At 40.4% G+C, this 20,426-nt stretch overlaps 1 protein-coding gene and 1 long non-coding RNA gene across 2 annotated transcripts in view; one reads left to right on the plus strand and one right to left on the minus strand.

The window, feature by feature from the left end:
* Nucleotides 1–20,426, plus strand: part of LOC132378377 (uncharacterized) — a 423,374-nt gene that overhangs the window by 311,535 nt on the left and 91,413 nt on the right. Inside the window, exon 3 of the long non-coding RNA XR_009507010.1 lies at nt 17,724–17,820. This is a non-coding gene — a long non-coding RNA (uncharacterized LOC132378377). The remainder of the gene's footprint in view (nt 1–17,723; nt 17,821–20,426) is intronic.
* LOC132378374 (uncharacterized) overlaps nt 1–20,426 on the minus strand; it is a 353,365-nt gene that overhangs the window by 280,125 nt on the left and 52,814 nt on the right. The window lies entirely within an intron of this gene.

Below are 20,426 nucleotides of genomic sequence, written 5' to 3' on the forward strand. Positions count from 1 at the left end.
AACCAAGAATAGTGAAGAATTAGAGCAATATAAACCATAAATAATTAAGTAATAAGTTAAACATACCAAGTGGAAATGAGTCCAGGACCAGCCTATTGGCTCAGGGTGTCTGACACTCCGAGGGAGGAGTTGTAAAGTTTGATGGCCACAGGCAGGAATGACTTCCTGTGACGCTCAGTGTTACATCTCGGTGGAATGAGTCTCTGGCTGAACTTACTCCTGTGCCTAACCAGTACATTATGGAGTGGATGGGAGACATTGTCCAAGATGGCATGCAACTTGGACAGCATCCCCTTTTCAGACACCACCGTCAGAGAGTCCAGTTCCACCCCCACAACATCACTGGCCTTACGAATGAGTTTGTTGATTCTATTGGTGTCTGCTACCCTCAGCCTGCTGCCCCAGCGCACAGCAGCAAACATGATAGCACTGGCCACCACAGACTTGTAGAACATCCTCAGTATCGTCCGGCAGATGTTAAAGGACCTCAGTCTCCTCAGGAAATAGAGACGGCTCTGACCCTTCTTGTAGACAGCCTCAGTGTTCTTTGACCAGTCCAGTTTATTGTCCATTCGTATCCCCAGGTATTTGTAATCGTCCACCATGTCCATACTGACCCCTTGGATGGAAACAGGGATCACTGGTGTCTTAGCCTTCCTCATGTCCACCACCAGTTCCTTAGTCTTTTTCACATTAAGCTGCAGATGATTCTGCTCACACCATGTGACAAAGTTTCCCACCATAGCCCTGTACTCAGCCTCATCTCCCTTGCTGATGCATCCAACTATGGCAGAGTCATCAGAAAACTTCTGAAGATGGCAAGACTCTGTTGTGGTTGAAGTCCGAGGTGTTGATGGTGAAGAGAAAGGGAGACAGGACAGTCCCCTGTGGAGCCCCAGTGCTGCTGACCACTCTGTCTGACACACAGTGTTGCAAGTGCACATACTGTGGTCTGCCAGTCAGGTAATCAATAACCCATGACACGAGGGAAGCATCCACCTGCATCACTGTCAGCTTCTCACCCAGCAGAGCAGGGCAGATGGTGTTGAACGCACTGGAGAAGTGAGGTTACAAATTCACTTTGGTGCGTTGGGGAACCATTCAATAATCTTATAACAGAGGATAGAAGCTGTCTTTGAGCCTGATGGTGTGTGCTTTCAGGCTTTTGTATCTTCTGCCAAATGAGAGAGGGGAGAAGAGAGAATGTTTTTGAATACGCTGGCTGCTTCACTAAGGCAATGAGAAGTGTACACAGAGTTGGTGGAGGTGAAGCTGATTTCTGTAATGTCCTGAGTTGTGTCCATAACTCACTGCAGTTTTTTTTTGTGTGGTCATGGGTAGAGCAGTTGCCATTCCAGGCCATGATGCATCTGGATAGAAAGCTTTCCTACAGTGCATCGATAAAAATTGATGAGGGTCAAAGGGAGCATGCTTAACTTTTTTAGAATCCTGAGGAAGTAAAGGCGCTGATGAACTTTCTTGACCATGGCAACAGTGCGGTTGGACGAGAAAAGGCTATTGGTGATGTTAATTTGAAACTCTCACCCCTCTTGACCTCAGCATCATTGGTGTATATGATTCACCCCGTCATTAATCTAGATTTCTCTTTGTTTTAAACTATATGAAGCCCAGTATTTTTTCTATAATTTTGTTAATACCTCTCCCCTGGCACTTCATTATGTCAGAGGTGCTAGGTAGAGAGTTCTCATTAAAACAGTTAACTAGTGATCAACATAAGGAGAGCAAATTGGTGGATTCACATTTTAGATGCAGACTGTTGGGTGAAAAAGGTTTAAGATTTTTATAGAACTGACAAATGAAACATGAGGTAAAGGTAAACAGCATAGTTACAGCAAGAATGATTAGCATTCATACAGCATTTTAAACAAAATTTAACATCACAAAGAAACTCACTGAAGGTTTATTAAGTATTGTTGGATAGCGGCCAAGAAACTGTTTAAAGAGTTACTTTTTTAACAAGTGTTTGAAAGGCAAAGAGAAATAAAGGTGTGGAGAGATTTAGGAAAGGACCTCCATTGCTCAGAGCCCAGTTAGCTGAAGGCATATCTGTCAATGATGGAGTGATTAATTTTATAAGAATCCTTCTGAAGTGTGGAAATCCTGAAACGTTGCTCAGCTCGTTGTAGGTAGTTTCTTCATCTGTTCCAACAATGGACTCCTCAAAAGAGTCCAGCAACAGACCAAGCATCTAGAGTTTTTCTCCAGCTCATACCCTGGGAAAGGAAGATAATAGAAACAGTGAACTCAGTCACTTGAAACAGTGTCACGGCTGTGAGTCAGAAGGGAAGAAGGCTGGTTACGTTTAAAAAATAAATTAACTTAATTTAATTATTCTTGGATACCTTCTAGTGTTACAGATTGTTCTTACAATATTTTTACAGTTTTAAAACCTCCAGTGATAGATTTGATTTTTTTTGTCGAGCATTTGAGAATGTCAGAGACATTCATAGTCAAACACCGGATTGAGTATAGCTTAACCAGCTGGTGCTTGCTGTTTACAATTGTAGAGGCTGTGGAGTGCAGGGCTAGCACTGCTAGCTTACTTCCAAATGCTCACACTGGGGGAACTTATTTAAATTCCTGGGCGCTAACACCTCTGAGGATCTATCCTGGGCCAACACAGTAATGCATGCCAGTGGTTCTACAGCATTAGAAGTTTGAAGAGTTTTGACCCATCACCAAGACTCTTGCAAATTTCCATCGAGCATTCTGACTAGCTTGCATCATTGTCTAGTATGGAAGCTTCAATGCAAAAGATAACATGAGGCTGCAGAGAGTTGTAGACTCAGCCAGCACGATCACAGGCACAATCCTTTCCACCATCGAGGGCATCTTCAGGAGGTGGTTCCTCAAGAAGGTAACATCCAACATTAAGGAGCCTCAACATCTGAGACATGCCTTCTTCTTATTACATCAATCGGGGAGGAAGTACAGGAGTCTGAAGACCCATACTCAACAACTTAGAAACTGCTTCTTACCTCTTCCATATTTCTGAACCTTCCATGAACCCATGAGCACTACTTCATTATTTCTTTCCTTATGCTATTTATTTATATGTTTTTTTTTGCAATTTATGGATCTTTATACCCTTGCATTGTACTGCTGCCAGAAATGAGCAAATTTCACATCATTTGTCAGTGATTAAAACATTTTATCCTAGGCAAGGACAACATGCACAAAATGCTGAAGGAAGTCAGCAAGTGAGGCAGCATTTACGGAGAGAATTAAACAACCAATGAGACCCTTCATCAAGACTGGAGTCTTGGCTCAAAGCATCAACTGTTTTGGTGCTACCTGACTTACTGAGTTTCTCCAGCATTTTGAGTGTGTTGCTCAAGATTTCCAGCATCTGCAGGATCTTTTTGTGTTTATGATTCTAGGCAAAATCTGGGCTGCTAAGAAGTAATCAATGAGCCGAGGTGGGAGTGCTTTGAAGGGATCTCTGGGTCAGGAACAAAGAAATGAGAGATGATTTAATAGCCCAAACATAGAATACTTGTTTCATGAAGTGGAGAGATAACAAAGTATTGAAAGCTGAAAAAGTGATATTCTAAACTTACTTTGGACAGTTGGAAGGAAACATTTTAATGTGCAAAATGAACCAACATTGACAGATCATGGAGAACATGTTCAATATCTAAAGATAAAAGGGATTTAGAACAAAGGGGCTTGCGATTACAGATCTATAACTCCTTGAAAGTGGCATCACAGGTAGATCGGGTCAAAAAGAAAAGCTTTTAGCACATTGATCTTCACAAATCAAGAAGACAAGTGCTGGGATGTTCTTATGAAGTTGTATAAGACATTGCTGAAGCCATTTTTAGAGTAATGTGTGCAGTTCTGGTCACCACTACAGGAAAGGTATCAATAAACTTGAAAGTCTGCAGAGAAAATTTAGAAGGATGTTGCCAGGACGTGAGTTTTAGGGAAGGGTTGAATAGCTTAGGACTTTATTTCCCGGAAATGCAGGAAAATGAGGGGAGATCTTATAGAGGTATACAAAATTATGAGGGATATAGATAGGGTAAATACATGCAAGCTTTTCCCCTTCATATTGGGTGCAACTAGACCAAGAGTTCATAGACATGAGAAATTTTTCAGATGCTGGAAATCCAAAGCAATACACACAAAATGCTGGAGGAACTCAGCGGGTCAGGCAGCGTTGATGGAAACGAACAAACAGTCGGCATTTTGGGCCGAGACCCTTCTTCTGACTGGCTAAGTTCCTCTAGTATTGTGTGCGTGTGAGTTGCTAGAGTTCATAGGTTTCGGTTGAAAGGTGAAATATTGGAGTGGAATCTGAGGGGATACTCTTCCACTCGGAAGGATGGTGCTAGAGTGGAAGAGGTGGATGACTTAACACTTAAGAGAAGTTTGAACAGGTACATGGATGGGAGGGTTTTGAAGTGATATGGTCTTGATGCAGATAGACAGGAGCAAGCAAAAATTAATGTAGTTACAGACTAGGTAGGCAAAGGGCCCGTTGCTGTGCTGTAGCATTACCTCACGACTTCTTTCCTTACACTATTAATATAATTTTCTAATTTCTGGGCCTGTTTCTATAATTATAATTCTGTCAAAAACCAGCTGAATTCTGGGAGATATATAGAAAAGCAGCATCCATCATCAAAGATCCTCACCACCCAGGCCATTCTGTTTTTCTTTAACTGCTGCCATCAGGCAGAAAGTACAAGTGCCTCAGGACTCATACCACAAGTTACGACCTCTCAGCCATCAGGCTGTTGAACAAAAGAGGATAACTGCACTCATCTATTGAGATGTTCCCACAAACAAGGATCTCACTTTAAGGATGCTTTATCTTGTTATTTACTTCTTAACTTGATATAATTGCTTGTTTATTATCATTATTTTTTAAATTTTACTTATTATTATAATTAACTTTTTTTCTCTGCTAGGTTATGAATTGTACTGAACTGCCGCTGCTAAGTTAACAAATTTCACGCCACATGCTGGTGATAATAAACCTGATTCTGATTCTGATTTTGATTCATGCTCTCATTATTTATTGCTGTTTATTAATATTTCCATTTGCATGGTTTGTTGCCTTCTATTCTCTTTGCTTTCATTGATCCAGTTTACAGTTACTGTTCTTTAGATCTGCTGAGTATGGCCAAAGGAAAAGAACCTCAGGGTTGTGTGTAGTGACTCTGATAATAAATTTTCCTTATATAATTGCACCATCTGCAGAATATATATATGTTCAGGGACTGTATTCAGGGATTCATCTTCAAACCTGGATGAGTATGCTGCAGTTGTTACTGACTTCATTAAAACCTGTGTGGATGAGTGTGTGCCTGTAAAGGCTTACTGTGCATTCCCAAACCAAAAGCTGAACGTTAGATCTGTGGCGTTCAGATCTGGCAACCCAGGTCTGTACCAGAAAACCAGCTATGATTTGAGGAGGGCTATTTCAAGGGCGAAGAGACAATTTTGAATGAGGTTGGAGGCAACATTGGGTATACGACAACTCTGGCAGGGTCTGCAAGACATTACTGATGTTCCATCAATAACTCTCTGAGATGTGAGGCGAGATATCGGCTTTTATTGACTGGAAGAAAGAACAAGCAGCAATTGACCACCATGCTACATCCTGGAGACTGAGGGCCGGGCTCAGGCCTCAAATGCCTTCATACCGGGGTCTGTGGGAGGAGCCACAGTCAGTGGGAGGAGCCGCAGGAGCAGTCAGCGGCGGGGGGGGGGGGGGGGGGTGTCCAGACATGTATATGTAGATCACCACAATTACTTCCTACAAAGCAAAACCAATAGCATGAATGGCAGCGATGCTTCACTACCAGATGAACATAATGCCTTCTATACCCACTTTGAAAGGGAGAACATAATTACATCTGTGAAAATCCCTTTTGCACCCAGTGACCCTGTGATCTTTGTCTCAGAGGCCAATATCAGACTGTCTTTAAAGAAGGTAAACCCTCGCAAGGCAGAAGGCCCCAATGGAGTACCTGGTAGGGCTCTGAAAATTTGTACCAACCAACAGGAGGGAGTATTCAAGGACATTTTCACCCTCTCTCTGCTGCAGGCAGAAGTTCCCACTAGCTTCAAAAAGTCAACAATTATACCAGTGGCTAAGAAGAATAATGTGAGCTGCCTTAATAATTGTCATCTGGTAGCACTCACATCTACGATAATGAAATGCTTTGAGAGGTTGGTCATGACAAGACTGAACTCCTGCCTCAGCAATGACCTGGCCCCACCGCAATTTGCCTATCGCCACAATAGGTCAACTGCAGATGCAATCTCAATGGCTCTTCTCACAGCCTTAGACCAACTGTCCAACACAAACACCTATGTCAGTTTGCTGTTCATTAGACTATAGCTCAGCATTTAACACCATCATTTCCACAATCCTGATTGAGAAGTTTCAGAACTTGGGCCTCTGTACCTCCCTCTGCAATTGGATCTTCGACTTCCTAACCAGAAGACCACAATTTGTGCAGATTGGTGATAACATATCCTCCTCGCTGACGATCAACACTGGAGCAGTTCAGGGGGCGTGTGGTCAGCCCACTGCTCTACTCTCTCTGTACACATGACTGTGTGGCTAGGCATAGCTCAAATACCATCTATAAATTTGCTGATGACACAACCATTGTTGGTAGAACCTTAGATGGAGATGAGAGGGAGTACCTGAGTGAGATATGCCAACTAGTGGAGTGGTGCCGCAGCAACAACCTGGCACTCAACATCAGTAAGATGAAAGAGCTGATTGTGGACTTCAGGAAGGGTAAGACAAAGGAACCTCATAGAGGGGTGGGAAGTGGAGAGAGTGAGCAGTTTCAAGTTCCTGGGTGTCAAGATCTCTGAGGATCTAACCTGACCTCAACATATCAATGCAGTTATAAAGAAGGCAAGACAGCAACTATATTTCATCATGAATTTGAAGAGATTTAGTATGTCAACAAATACACTCAAAAATTTCTATTGATGTACCGTGGAGAGCATTCTGACAGGCTGCATCACTGTCTGGTATTGGGGTGGGGGGGGCTACTGCACAGGTCTGAAAGAAGCTACAGAGGGCTGTAAATTTAGTCCGCTCCATCTTGGGTACTAGCCTACAAAGTATCCAGGACATCTTCAAGGAGCGGTGTCTCAGAAAGGCAGCGTCCATTATTAAAGACCTCCAGCACCCAGGGCATGCCTTTTCTCACTGTTATCATCAGTTAGGAGGTACAGAAGCCTGAAGGTACAAACTCAGCGATTCAGGAACAGCTTCTTCCCCTCTGTCATCTGATTCCTAAATGGCGAACACTACCTCACTTTTTTAAATACATATTATGTCTGGGTTTTTTGCACAATTTTAAATCAAGGCAATATATGTGTACAGTAATTTATTTATTATTATTTTATTTTACTATTTTTTTCTTCTTCGTCTATATTATCTATTGCATTGAACTGCAGCTGCTAAATTACCCAAGTTCATGACACATGCCAGTGATTATAAACCTGATTCTGATATACGAGGGGTGATTGATAAGTTTGTGGCCTAGCTTAGAAGGAGTCAGTTTTAGAAAACCTAGCACATTTATTTTTCGACATAGTCCCCTCCCACATTTACACACTTAGTCCAGCAGGCATGGAGCGTACAGATCTTGGACCTCCAGAAAGTGTCCACAGCATGGGTAATTGACAAGTTCGTGGCCTAAGCTAGAAGGAGATGAGTTATACAGCCCTTGTTATATGCAGATGCAGGTCAACTCTTTGAGTGATTATGCAGAAAGTTTGAAGTTAATAACTCATCTCCTTCTACCTTGGGACACAAACTTATCAATCACCCCGATGAGTTATTAACTCCAAACTTTCTGCATAAAATCACTCAAAGAGTAAAACTGCATGTGCATGTAACGAGAGCTGTATAACTCATCTCCTTCTACCCAGGCCATGAATTTATCAATCACCCCTGCTGTGGACACTTTCTGGAGGTGCAAGATCCATATGCTCCATGACCACTGGACTAAGTGTGTAAATGTAGGAGGGGACTATGTTGAAAAATAAATGTGCTTGGCTTTCTAAAATTGACTCCTTCTACCTTAGGCCACAAACTTATCAATCACTCCTCGTATTCACAAGAAGCGTGGTATTAAATTAAACTTGATTCAAAGTCAGTCATGACCATTTTTACTTGACCAAGTCCTAAGTACCTATATTCTTTTTCTGGTACCTGGCCAATCCTGGAAGTATTTACATAAAAATAGAAAAAAATAACTTGCTATGCTGCATCTACGTGCATAACCCTGGAACGGCGGACATGTGGTATTAATAAACAAATCATTAGAACAGGATAATGGCTTCACCGGGCTATCACAGCTGACCTGACCCAAATGCTTTAGCAGAACATTCACCTATCCTGACTTGTTTCACTGTGTCCTCATCAGTCTCAGGTCAGAATCCTCTACCATACACACTAGTACCATGTACAAACTAAAAGGGGAAGATGGATTTAAATGTTCCGTGTTGTCATAACACATACGTTGCTAACACAACATTGAGCAATGTCAAATTTCACAGGGCAAGTGCAACTTCCAGTACTTTTAGTGACTATGTTGGTGCTTTCACATGGAACTGTTAAGGATATTTTGATGTACATGTTAATTAATTTTAAACAATTTCTCTTAAGCAACATTCTTACAGATATTCATTACTGAAGAAAAACTCATCTTCTATTTACACCATGACACTTATTAATTCTGATTCTTTTACTTCAAGTGTTTTCATATACATCTTCCACTCTATTACTGCTGCTTTTACATCCCAGTCCAATAATATAATTGTAAAGAGCATGTAGTTAGTTACTTTATTGCACAATTACATTGGACACACTTTGGTTCATGCTTTGCCCTAGTGACAAATAATGGGCTCTTTCTCCTTCATGGCCACATTGTGAAAGAGACATGGACAAGCCAGACAATGGGCAATTTGCAATGGTTGTTAGTCTACAATAATACAAACACTGACTCAGACTGAAGCCAACAGACCCATGCAGTGCATATATTATCAATAGCCCTTCCAAATCACTTGCTTCTGGTTGTATATTTGAAAGCAATAAAAGTCTTTGTGCTGTGGTTCACAACGTGTAGGCCTTTGGTTAAAGCTCCAAATCTCCAGAGAGTCGTCACTTCAAGCGTAATTCTCAAATAACTGAAAACTTGTAGCATCATTATTTCACCCCTGAATTCAGTGCAGTATGACTGTGCCAAGTTTGTGTTAACAGAAAACTAGCAAATTAAGAATGCTTTCCTTGCTTTTAAGTGAAGGCAGAGCATACGGACATGTAACATTTTAAATTGTAAATGTAATATTTTTAACATTCTATCACGAGGAGTCTAGCACCAGAAGGCACAGATTCAGAATGGAAGGATGTCCCTTTAGAAGAACGATGAGGAGGAATTTCATTAGGCAGACTGTGGTGAATGTGTGGAATTCCTTGCCACAGATGGCTGTGTAGGCTAAGTCACTGGGTAAGCGGAGGTTGATATGTTCTTAATTTATGAACATTAAATGTTCCAGGGAGAAGGCGGGAGGATGGGGTTGAGGGGGGATAATAAATCAGTCATGATAGAATGATTGAGTAGTCTTAATGGCCTGAATGGCCAAATTCTCCTCCTAGGTCTTCTGGTGTTATTTTAAAATTTAGTAGGATCTGAGAATAATCTATAAAGGACCAATTGCTTTCAGTTTGATGTGAGAGAGATTGACGTTGGAGAACTATTTCCATGTTGTTAAGAAGTCATATTTATAATAGAAGATACTTAAACTGCTCAGATTAAAGGACTTACATTTTGTACTGCATTCTTATGATCTCTGGTCACCCAGAGGTATTTTACAGTCAATGAAGTATTTTTGAAGTGGAACCACTGCAGTAATGTGGAAAATACAGTTGCTTATTTACAGTCAACATAACCCAACAATCTGCAATGTGTCAGTAAGAAGCTAAAGTACTTTTAGGTGCAGGATAATTACTGGTTATTTGACCATGGAAAACATCTATGCTCTTCTTCAAAATTTGATATGCAATTTCTTTTTATAGCCAATCTGTTCAAAAAGAGTTTACCTCAGAAGGCACAGCAAGCCCCCATACTGTACCGAAGTGTCAATTGAAGTTTTTCTCAAGTTTCGGAGCTGGGACTCAAAGCCCTCAATCTGTTGATACAATCTGAAGTAACTGTATTTCATTAGCAGCAAGCAAGGCATTCCCGAGAGGATGCAACACGCTTTCTGATTTCTACTTTACATCATTGACCAAACTTTGAAGTGGTTGAGGAAGATACAATATCATCATCGTCATGTGCCATGTCATATGACATGGGTGATCATTGTCTTCTGTCTTTAATCTGCTTATATGGAAAACCCCTTCCCACTTTTATTCTTACGCTTTTCTCTATGTGTGACCGTGATTGTAATTTTTTTCTACAGAAGTGGTTTGCTATTGCCTTCTTCTGGGCAAAGTCTTTCCTAGACAGGTGACCTCAGTCATTAATATTCTTCAAGGATTGTTTGCTTGGTGTCAATGGTTGCATAACCAGAACTTTGTGTTATGAACCAGCTCTCACATCTGCTCCCATGGCTTCATGTGACCCTGATCGGGGGTGGGGAGGGAGCTATATAGGTGCTACACTTTACCCAAGGGTGACCTGTAGGCTAGCGGAGGGAAGGAGTGCCTTACATCTCATTTGGTAGAAACGTATCTCCATCCCACTACCCATAAGTACATTAAAACCTTGACAAGTGTATGGAGTTGGAGTAGGAGGCCAACTTCATCATCAAGACAGCACTTCGTTGGACGTCTGTAGGACGGAGGAAAAGCGGGAGGCCAGACAACTTGGCGCTGTGCCGCAGAAGGAGAAACGAGGATCCCAAGCCACATCTGGAGCACTGTAAAGAAGATGGCCAAGGACTGACAGAGATGGACATTGCTGCCCTATAACACTAGTGACCTAACTGGCACAAGTTGACTGTGATATGAGTGAGAAAATAGGTAAGGCTTAGAGGTATATGGATCAAATGCAGACACTTGGGACTAGTTTAGATGGGCTACTTGCCCTGCATTGATGAATTGGATCAAACGGCCTGTTTCCATACTGCGTTACTCTGTGACTCAAAAGGTCTTTTAATTACATGCCTTTCTGTTTTATATTGCTAACTAATGTACCAAAAAGCAGGAGTAAATTACCCAGTGAGATGCTGAGTCAATCAGATCTACAGGATCTCGGGTTTAAAGCATACTTCTGCGCCAAAGTAAAGACACAAAAAAAGAAAATTTTAACATCATACCACATACTCAAGACACCACAAAGTCCTGCATTCCAGCTTTGTGCAAGGTAACCAAATACAGGTCCTGGAGCTAAGAAGTAGAATGTGTGATCAAATAGTCTCACAGAAGTGGAAACCCTCATTCAATTCTGACAGGCACTCTATGGTGTCTGTTCGGAGCTGATCTTCGCAATAAACAGAGAATCATTTTACATGAACAACTTCTTACAGAGGATAGTGTCTCCGAAGAACACCAAAGAAAACAAGTTGAGTGACAGATTATACATTTGGGGGATGGGATTTGAGGGTTCATTTTCAGTTTTCCCCATGGTGCTTCTGTGGGTTTGATTGTGGAATGAACTGGCTGCCCCACTGGAGAATTTCCACCGGCTAAATATTGGCACAGGTCTATAGACGTTGGATGATTTTCTACATCAGGATCAGCTTAAATATCACTGGCATACGTTGTGAAACTTGTTATGCGGTAGCAGTACATTGCAAATCATTTTACATGAACTATAGTAATAAAATCTATCAATGACACTAAATATATATGAACATTTTAAATTGAAATTGGATGAGTACTGCAAAAAGAGAAAAAAAAAATGCAGTGAGGTAGTGTCATGGGTTCAATGTCCATTCAGAAATCTTTTGGCAAGAGGGGAAGAAGCTATACCTGAATCATTGAATGTGTGCCTTCAGGCTCCTGTATCTCCTCCTTTGCATCTTCAGCTTGGAGGCAATCTAGATTAGCCTTGCAGATAGATTACCCCCAAAATGCTTTCTTGTAGTCAATTGTATCTATACTTCCTACTTGGATCATTGGCAGTTACTATGTTTATATTTCTAACATTGCTTTCAAGATTTCAATAGGTTGGATAATGGGAAATGCTCTCAATTTACCATATGAGTGTAAAACTAATTCAAATGAGAATGAAGTCCAGATACATTCTATAAAAAGCAAATGACTCAGTGTGGCAGCTATTACACTTGGCTGCTTAAATGAATATCAGACCACCTAATTTTGAAGACTGGAACACCAATGGGTATGACACAGGGAAAAAGGTACTGTAGTCTTGATTTGCACCTTCAAAAAGAATGCAGGAGTATTATTTATTGTTTGCAAGCCTATTAACCCGGCACAACTGGCAGATTCCAAACAAGTAAAATGGTGCCTGCCAAATATCAGATAATTGCTAAGGAAACTTACCCTGTCTGCTCAGGAGAAGAACTTATCCTTACTCTCTCTCTCCTAAATAAAAAGGCAATTTAGCATCAATCCTACAGCATAGGTATTTTTATAATGAAAGATTTTAGATAATCTGAACAAAGCTTCCAAATTATACGACAGATTGCAAACTTTCGAAAACTACAAGACATTTATCGCCCAGACAACTCGATTTCTTTTGTCCAGTAGAGCAACTAAGGTCTACTTGAGATGGAACAAGTCATTTCTCTGAGCATTTGCCTCTGAATGGCCCCTGACCCAGACATCTCAGCTAGAGCACTATTAAATAAAGATCCAGTCCAGGCCAACCAAAAATATTGTCATGGCTTTAACTTCCTCTTGAGCTGGGAGTAGTTCTTTAATGTCCATAAATTGTCCCAAGTAGTGCATTTACATAAAATGTAGAACAGTGTGGGACAGAATGCGTTCCTCAGTCCATGAGGTTGTGACAATCTTTTAACCTATTTCAATGATTAACCTAATCCTTCCATTTTACACAGTCCATAATCCTCCATTTTCTTTCCTTTATGTGCCTATGTAAGAGTCTCATAAATGCCCCAATTGTATCAGCCTCAACCACTAAACCTAGTAAGGCGTTTTGAGCACTTACACTCGCTGTGTAAGAAAACCCTACCTCTAACATCGTCCCTAAATTTTCCTCTACTCAACTTAAAAAGATGTCCTGTGGTAACTGTGTTGGCTGTCCACTCTTTCTGAGTCTCTTATAATCTTATACGCTTATTCATTCATTTACTTCTCATTCATTCACAGGATAAGCAACACTTCTTCCAGATTCTGCTGTTGCTTGCCCACAATCCTGCAACACAGTTCACTGAAAGATACCAGATACAGAGGGCTGTTTGTTATATGTGAATTTGATGGATGATCCAAACACACGACATGTTAGCACTTTGCAAATAAAACCGTGGAAATCCCTCGCGTATGCTGACAGTCGCTAACCTCCAAGATGGTTCCTCCAACTCTATTTGCTGATTTGTGTCACTCAGATACAATTCAGCTGTTCTCCGGACAAAATTAAGAAGTCTTCTATTCTAGGAATGTGATAGTGATCAAGAAATAAAACTCAATTAACAGTCAGCTAATAGTCTTCACTAATTCAATTGGGGTTTAACATTAGTACAGTGTTTGCTTGCTATTCAGACAACTAAGCAAGTTCTTTTTTATTCCATGGAGTCTGTCAATTTCTTCCTCAAGTTCCTGGGAATTTCTTCCTGGAAACTGAAGGGATAGGGGACGCAGTGCGAGGACTGTGGAGGTGATAGGCAGATGGAGTGGGTAGAGGAGGGGGAAGCTACAGGCTAATGGAGGGCTGGGCCAGTTGTAGGAGACAATGGGTAGATTAGGAATAAGAAGAGAGTCAGGAGGGGAGCAGTTCACCTTAAACTGGAGAATTCAATCTCATGCTGTTGGGTTGCAGCCGAGCTGGATGGAATACGTGGTGTTGTTTCCCTAGTTTACATTTAGATTCACCCTGGCAGTAGAGGCAGCCAAGAACAGACAAGAGGTGTGGCGATTTCTCTTCAATCTCTCAGGTGAGATGAAAGGCTTCAGCATGAAATGTGGTCTGTCCATTCCCCTCCACCGATTTTTCCTGACCTGATGAGCTTTTCTGGCTTCCCTTTTCTTGCATCAGATTGTACCTCTGATGTCTTCAGCTGCATATGCAGCCTTGCTCATCAGTATAATACCACACCCAGTGTCAAGCTCAAATGCCATTTACCTTCATGATAATAGTCAAAAGTTCCACTGTTCTGATGTCAGCCAGCTTTAATACAGAAGAAGGTTCATAATGTTCACAGTTTTCACTTACTTCCTCTATAGAGTCATAGAAAGGTACAGCACAGAAACAGGCCCTTTGGCCCATCTTGTCTGTGCCAAACCATTTAAACTGCTACTCCCATTAACCTGCACTGGGGCCATAGCCCTCCATACCCCTACCATCCATGTAACTATCCTAACTTCCCAATGGTGAAGAGAAAGGTGAAAATTTAGAAATGTTCAATGCTTTCCTTTTGTTTGCTCAGCTTTATTATTATTCTCTCCTATAACCCCTGTAGATGAGGGCTTTTAAAACACATTCAGAGAGGGTGTAATGCTCCTCAGCATCATCCTCCCCAACACACACACACACACACACACACACACACACACACACGCACGCACACACACACACACACACACGCACGCACGCGCACGCACACACAGAGTACCTTGTTTACCTTTTAAAGAATATGGTTTGCTGCAGAGCAACTTATCCTGCATGCACACTTACCTGGAACCGTTGGTCTCACCTGCAAGTCTTGCCTGTTTTTGCTTGGCAATACGACTGCACGGACAAATTTCAGAACATCCTCAAAGATCAGATTAATTTCTGAGGACAACTGTCTCTGTGTCCTGTCATCACTGATTCTGCGTACTAACCTATCCCTTTGCAACTGTAAAACACTGTGTTATCCAATTCTGAAGGCTCCTTCAGCTCCACCACATACTCATCCACTATTTCTTTAGGCTTACATAAAACTGTGAATTAAAACTTTGCACCATCACAAATGAAATGATACTACACCATATCCACCAATTCCTGAGACATTTTACTATTCATTTTTCTTCAGGGTCAGCTGTTAGGCTATATTCTGGAGGACCCACACATTAGATTAGATCTTTGGGGTGGCGTGGTAGTGTAGTGCTTCACAAAACAGGCGAGTAGATTTCAATTCTAGCTGCTGCCTGTAAGGAGTTTGTATGTTCTCCCCGTGGCCATGTGAGTTTTCCTTGGGTGCTCTGGTTTCTTCCCAAGGTCTGAAAACATAACAGCTGGTATGCTAATTAGTTATTTTAAATTACCCTTTGATTAGGCTCAGATTAAATAGGGGGATTGTTTGCCAGCACAGCTGGAGGGGCCAGAAGGGTCTATTCCTTACTGTATCACCATCAAAAACAAATCTTACTTATTTCATCATCAACGTCACTTGCAACAAAGAATTGCGACAGTATTTTGTAATATTCTTCTTATGGCTGAGCTTGAGAGTCAAAATAATCGAGCCCATTGTTATGAGCAGTTTTGTTATTTTTCTATACCTTTCAGTTCAACAAATTATTTCCCTTCTCTACCTGCCCCCTCCTGTCTTTTTTTGAAAAGTGGCTTTGTTATGAAATCTGATGCATATACTTATTTCAGTTTGGAAACAATTTTCTCAATATGAATAGATATTACATCTTAAAAAAAAGGAAGAGCTTGAGTTTCATACATCGGCCAGTCTTATTTACTTACAAGTCTACTGAGCTACCACGTATCTGCCATCCCAAACCCTGTTAAAAAGCAAAATGATGTCTGCCAATGGTCAGACAGTAACTACACAATGCATAATGACTCCTACTGGACTGGAAGAGAACAATCTATTAGATATCACTACAACATGTTAAGTTATAAGCTTCACAACAAATGTTCATTGTTATAATTTTCCAAAAGCAGAACTATAGAGTCCTGCAATTGAAAGAGACCTGAGAATGGGAGTTGAATAATATTTGTTACATGTATTACAGTAAAAATAGGTTTTGCTGAAATTACAGATGAAAGAAAAATAAGCAAGGATGAAAACTGCATATATAAAATGGAACAAAAATTCGTAATGGATGAAGAGATTTCCTCTTTCATATTTTGGATAATTGCTTCTTCGCTCTGAGGGATACATGAGCAAAATAGAAAGAGTCAAAATAGTCCAACTTATTGTGAGATAATAATAACAGAATTTCAGACTGGAGAGAGCTTCCAGTTTTTTGTTGAGTGTAAAAGAAGTGTTGTGAATTGTCCTCTAGTTATAGACATGCTAGATATTCATCAGTTCATTTATTGTCATCAGCCGAGCATGCATAAATTCAATGAGAAACTTACTAGCAGCAGCATTACAGGCACATATTATTAGAGACGCAACATTCAGAAGAAAATACTGGCCGATGGTTAGTAGCATCTGCACTGGACTTCGAGGCAAGTGATACTGGATTCGAATCTGTGCTGGGTTGAGCTTTGCGCTAGCAACTCAGCCTTTTTAAAAAAGATGCAGACAAGTGCTCAAGAAACGGCAAGGAAATGCCCATGCACCACAAGGTGTGAAGAGGAATAACATCATTCAGAAGAAAAACGTAAGTTATACATAAATTGCATAAAAGGCACATAATTAGGATAAAATGAAGTTCAGTGAAGTGCAAGTGATCATAGTGTTGCCCCACTGAGGTGCAATTTGGGATGTGCACGTTCGTACACAAGCCAAATCGTTGAGAGGGAGGAGTTATTTTTGAACCCGATAGGGTGGAATTTAAGGCGTCAATATCTTCTGTTCATCAGTGGCTGTGAGAAGATGGCACAGCTCAGATGGTAGGGGTCTTTAATGTATATTCTTTCAATAGTGGAGAGGGATGTACTGGTGATGTATTGGGTTGAATTCACTGCTCTTTGCAGCTTCTTATAAATCTGTGCTTTTGAATTGCCATTCAAATTGTGATGAAGCCAATGAGGACACTTTTAACAATATATCTGTGGAAGTTTGTTGGAGTTCTTGGTGACATGCTGAACCTTCTTAAGCACATTGAAGTGTAGAGGCAATGGTACACCTTGCTTGTCTATTTCACAAGGAAAACATAAATGCTTAATTCATTACATCTGACATCAGACCCAAATTGATACAATTTAGGTCGCTTTTACATTCTTCTTCACATAAATTTAAACCTAATTTATTCATTTAATTTCTTGCCAAATACAGTGGATTCTGGTTAATTGGGTCATTTGTTAATCAGATATCTGTTTATTTGGGATGACTCTTAAAAAATGGAAACTAATTGAGAAAATAGTTGGGATTCCCTTAATTTATTTGGGACATTGTGCTGCTTAATGGGAGCAGGAGACTGTCGCCAAACAATTTTTAACTAATGTCTGCTGTGTGCACTTGTGTGGACATTAGACACTACACCATACTTAGAGCAAAGTTTTTAAATAGTGTCAGTTGCATGTATTTGTGATCAAGAAGTCCTGATCTTTGTCACTGATAGTTGGCAAGAAATAAGCAGTAAGACAATTCAGAACTGTCCTGTTCATTACATTTTCAAACATTCAAGCTTAGAGATGCCAGAAGTGGCTGTGAGTGAAAATGAAATGATTTCATTGCTTCAACAGTTTTGGAACTACGAAGAATTTGAAGGAATTGATAATCATCTTGAATGTTACAATGAAAATGAAGATCTGGAGGATGCAATCAGAAAATTGTATGAAGGTAATCCTACACTGAGTATCTGCACTGATTTTCTTCATTTACAGTTAATCAAAAGAATACAGCCATGTAATTCTATCGTCAATAACTATTAGGAACTAGTACAGTGTATAGCGCTGTAGTGGTACTGATAGCTTTCTAATTTGTTTTGTATTTCATTTAAATACATAATTTGTTACTTTGTTAAATGGTTCTTACTTACTGCCTGTTATGCCACTGGTGTTTGAGGCAGCAATGAAGGTCCTCCATCTCTGGCAGTGATCAGGGCTTTCTTCATCATGTTAATAGCTTCTCGGTTTTCACCACCATCAATCATGCAAATCCAGGGTGGAGACTCTGGAATGCCATCGCACTCAGATGTAGAACAATGCTTCATTGGTGTTTCCATAACAATTTTGTTCTACCAGTCAGGGTTGTTAGGCCTGAGCTGAACCCCTGAAGCTGAGGACCGGTGGACCACTCTTAGTCTGTCCTCTACCCTTTGACCTGTTTGGCACGAGTGATCCTATTAAGAGCCAAAGCATAAAGCCCTGACTCCAGCCAGCGTAGCTTTCCGGCTCAATGAGGCACACAAGCCCCCAAACCTTGACAAGGTTGTGGTCCTCTTGGAGAAGTTAAACAATAGTTTGCCTTTTTTAATATACCTTTTTAACTATTTCCATGAAACTTTGTCTAATTGAGGCAGCTATTTAAATGGGCCAAAACGTACTGGTCCTGAAGTGTCCCCATGAACCGGAATCCACTGTATTTTTCTTCCTGTCTTGTATAAAATGAGGAGACAGGGATTGACACTGGAACTCCAAGCATTAAATTGTATAGAGAATAGAAACTAAACATCATTGCCTTGTATTTAGAAGGCTTTTGGTGGATAGTGCAAAATCATTTCTGCCAGTTGACAAGTCTGGAACTTGGACGTAAACAATAGACATAAGCTTTTTAGGATTGCAATTAGGATAGAAAAGCAAAAAGTTGTAGATTCCCCCCCCCCCATCAGAATAAAAGATAAATGAATCCAATCAATTATCATTTTAAGTCTCTGACTGTCATATTTTTCATAGCCAAATTATCAACATATAGAGGAAAAGTGGGTGTGCATAGTTAGGTCACAGATCAACCATGTTCCCAGTGAATGACAAACAAGCCCCAGGGTTTAAATGACCTAGTTCTGTTCTTAAGAGGAACAATAGATTGCATGTAGAATAATAGATTGCATGCTGTCCATTGCATGACTTAGGAAAGCCTTTTATTTCACATCCTTTTAAAACTTAAAGATTTTTGAGGAAGCACGATATAGCAGATTGCCAAAATATAATAACAAGGGGTCTCCAGTCAATCCTTGAGTCTTGTTACAAATTACCAAGTCAATGTGGAAATAAAGGCCAGTCCTGGGTCACATAGAAATATCATGCACCCACAGAAATGGGTCAAAATGCCAGGTCTCAGAAACAAAACAAAAACACAGAATACAACAGTTCATCATACTGAATGGGATAGGATATGTAAACAGCGTGTGAACTCAAAGCCTCAGGATAATGGGACAGAGTGTGTATTGTTAAAAAGGAAATTCAGACTGTTGTCAGCAACAGTTCTTCCTGGAATACTGGACAAATATCTAGTTTTTGCTCAATGGACAGAAGCCAAAATTCTTGAGTTGTTCAAGAATTAATAGATGTTGTAATCAGAGGACCACAGGATCAGGTAAATGGACTCTGAGGTTTCAGTTGCAATGTTATTTTATTAACTTCTGCAAGACATCTAGTTAAATCTTCTACTCCATCATCTTTTATTCCCAGAAGATCAAGCCTAGGTGTCTGCAACAAATGGCGCTTGAACCAAATCCAACCACTAAGCCTTCAATTTATACCTTTCATCGCAGCATAATAGGTCCTTTAGATGCAAGCTTAGTTTCAGTTTGAAATTTTCTGCATGGAAGACCAGAATGTAGACAGCTTGCTGAAAAATGCCTTGAGGTTTTTAGATCAGTATGACCATTTGCCATTCCCCTAGATCCAGATAATGTATAGAATCATACATTCAAGTTGCAAAATTTCAGAAGAGAACCAGAAACTGAATCACAACTGTATAATAGCCATGGCATATGTCATAAAATTTGTTGTTTTGCGGCAGTAGTACATGGCAATACACAATAAGAACTATAAATTACAATGATAATATATACATAAATTAAATAGGTAGTGGAAAAGGAGAGCAAAAAGAATATTGAGGTAGTATACATGTCCATTCAGAAATCTAATAGTAGAAGGGAAGAAGCTATTCCTAAAATGTTCAGTGTCTGCCTTCAGGCTTCTCTGCTACCTTAATAGTAACAATGAGAAGAGGACATGTCCTGGGTCATGGGGTACCTAATAATGGTTGCAGACTTTTTGAGGCATCAATTTTTGAAGATGTCTCCGATGCTTGGGAGACAGGTGCCCTTGGTGGAGCTGGCTGTTTCTGTAACTTTCTGGCACTTTTTCTGATCTGGTGCTGAGTCCCTCCATACTAGACAGTGATGTAATCAGTTAGTATGCTCTCCACAGTGTATCTGTAGAAATTTGCTAGTCTTTGCTGAAATATCAAGTCTCCTCAAACTCCTGATGAAATATAGC

The sequence above is a fragment of the Hypanus sabinus genome, chromosome 20 (assembly GCF_030144855.1).
Source record: "Hypanus sabinus isolate sHypSab1 chromosome 20, sHypSab1.hap1, whole genome shotgun sequence".
Classification (NCBI taxonomy): domain Eukaryota; kingdom Metazoa; phylum Chordata; class Chondrichthyes; order Myliobatiformes; family Dasyatidae; genus Hypanus; species Hypanus sabinus.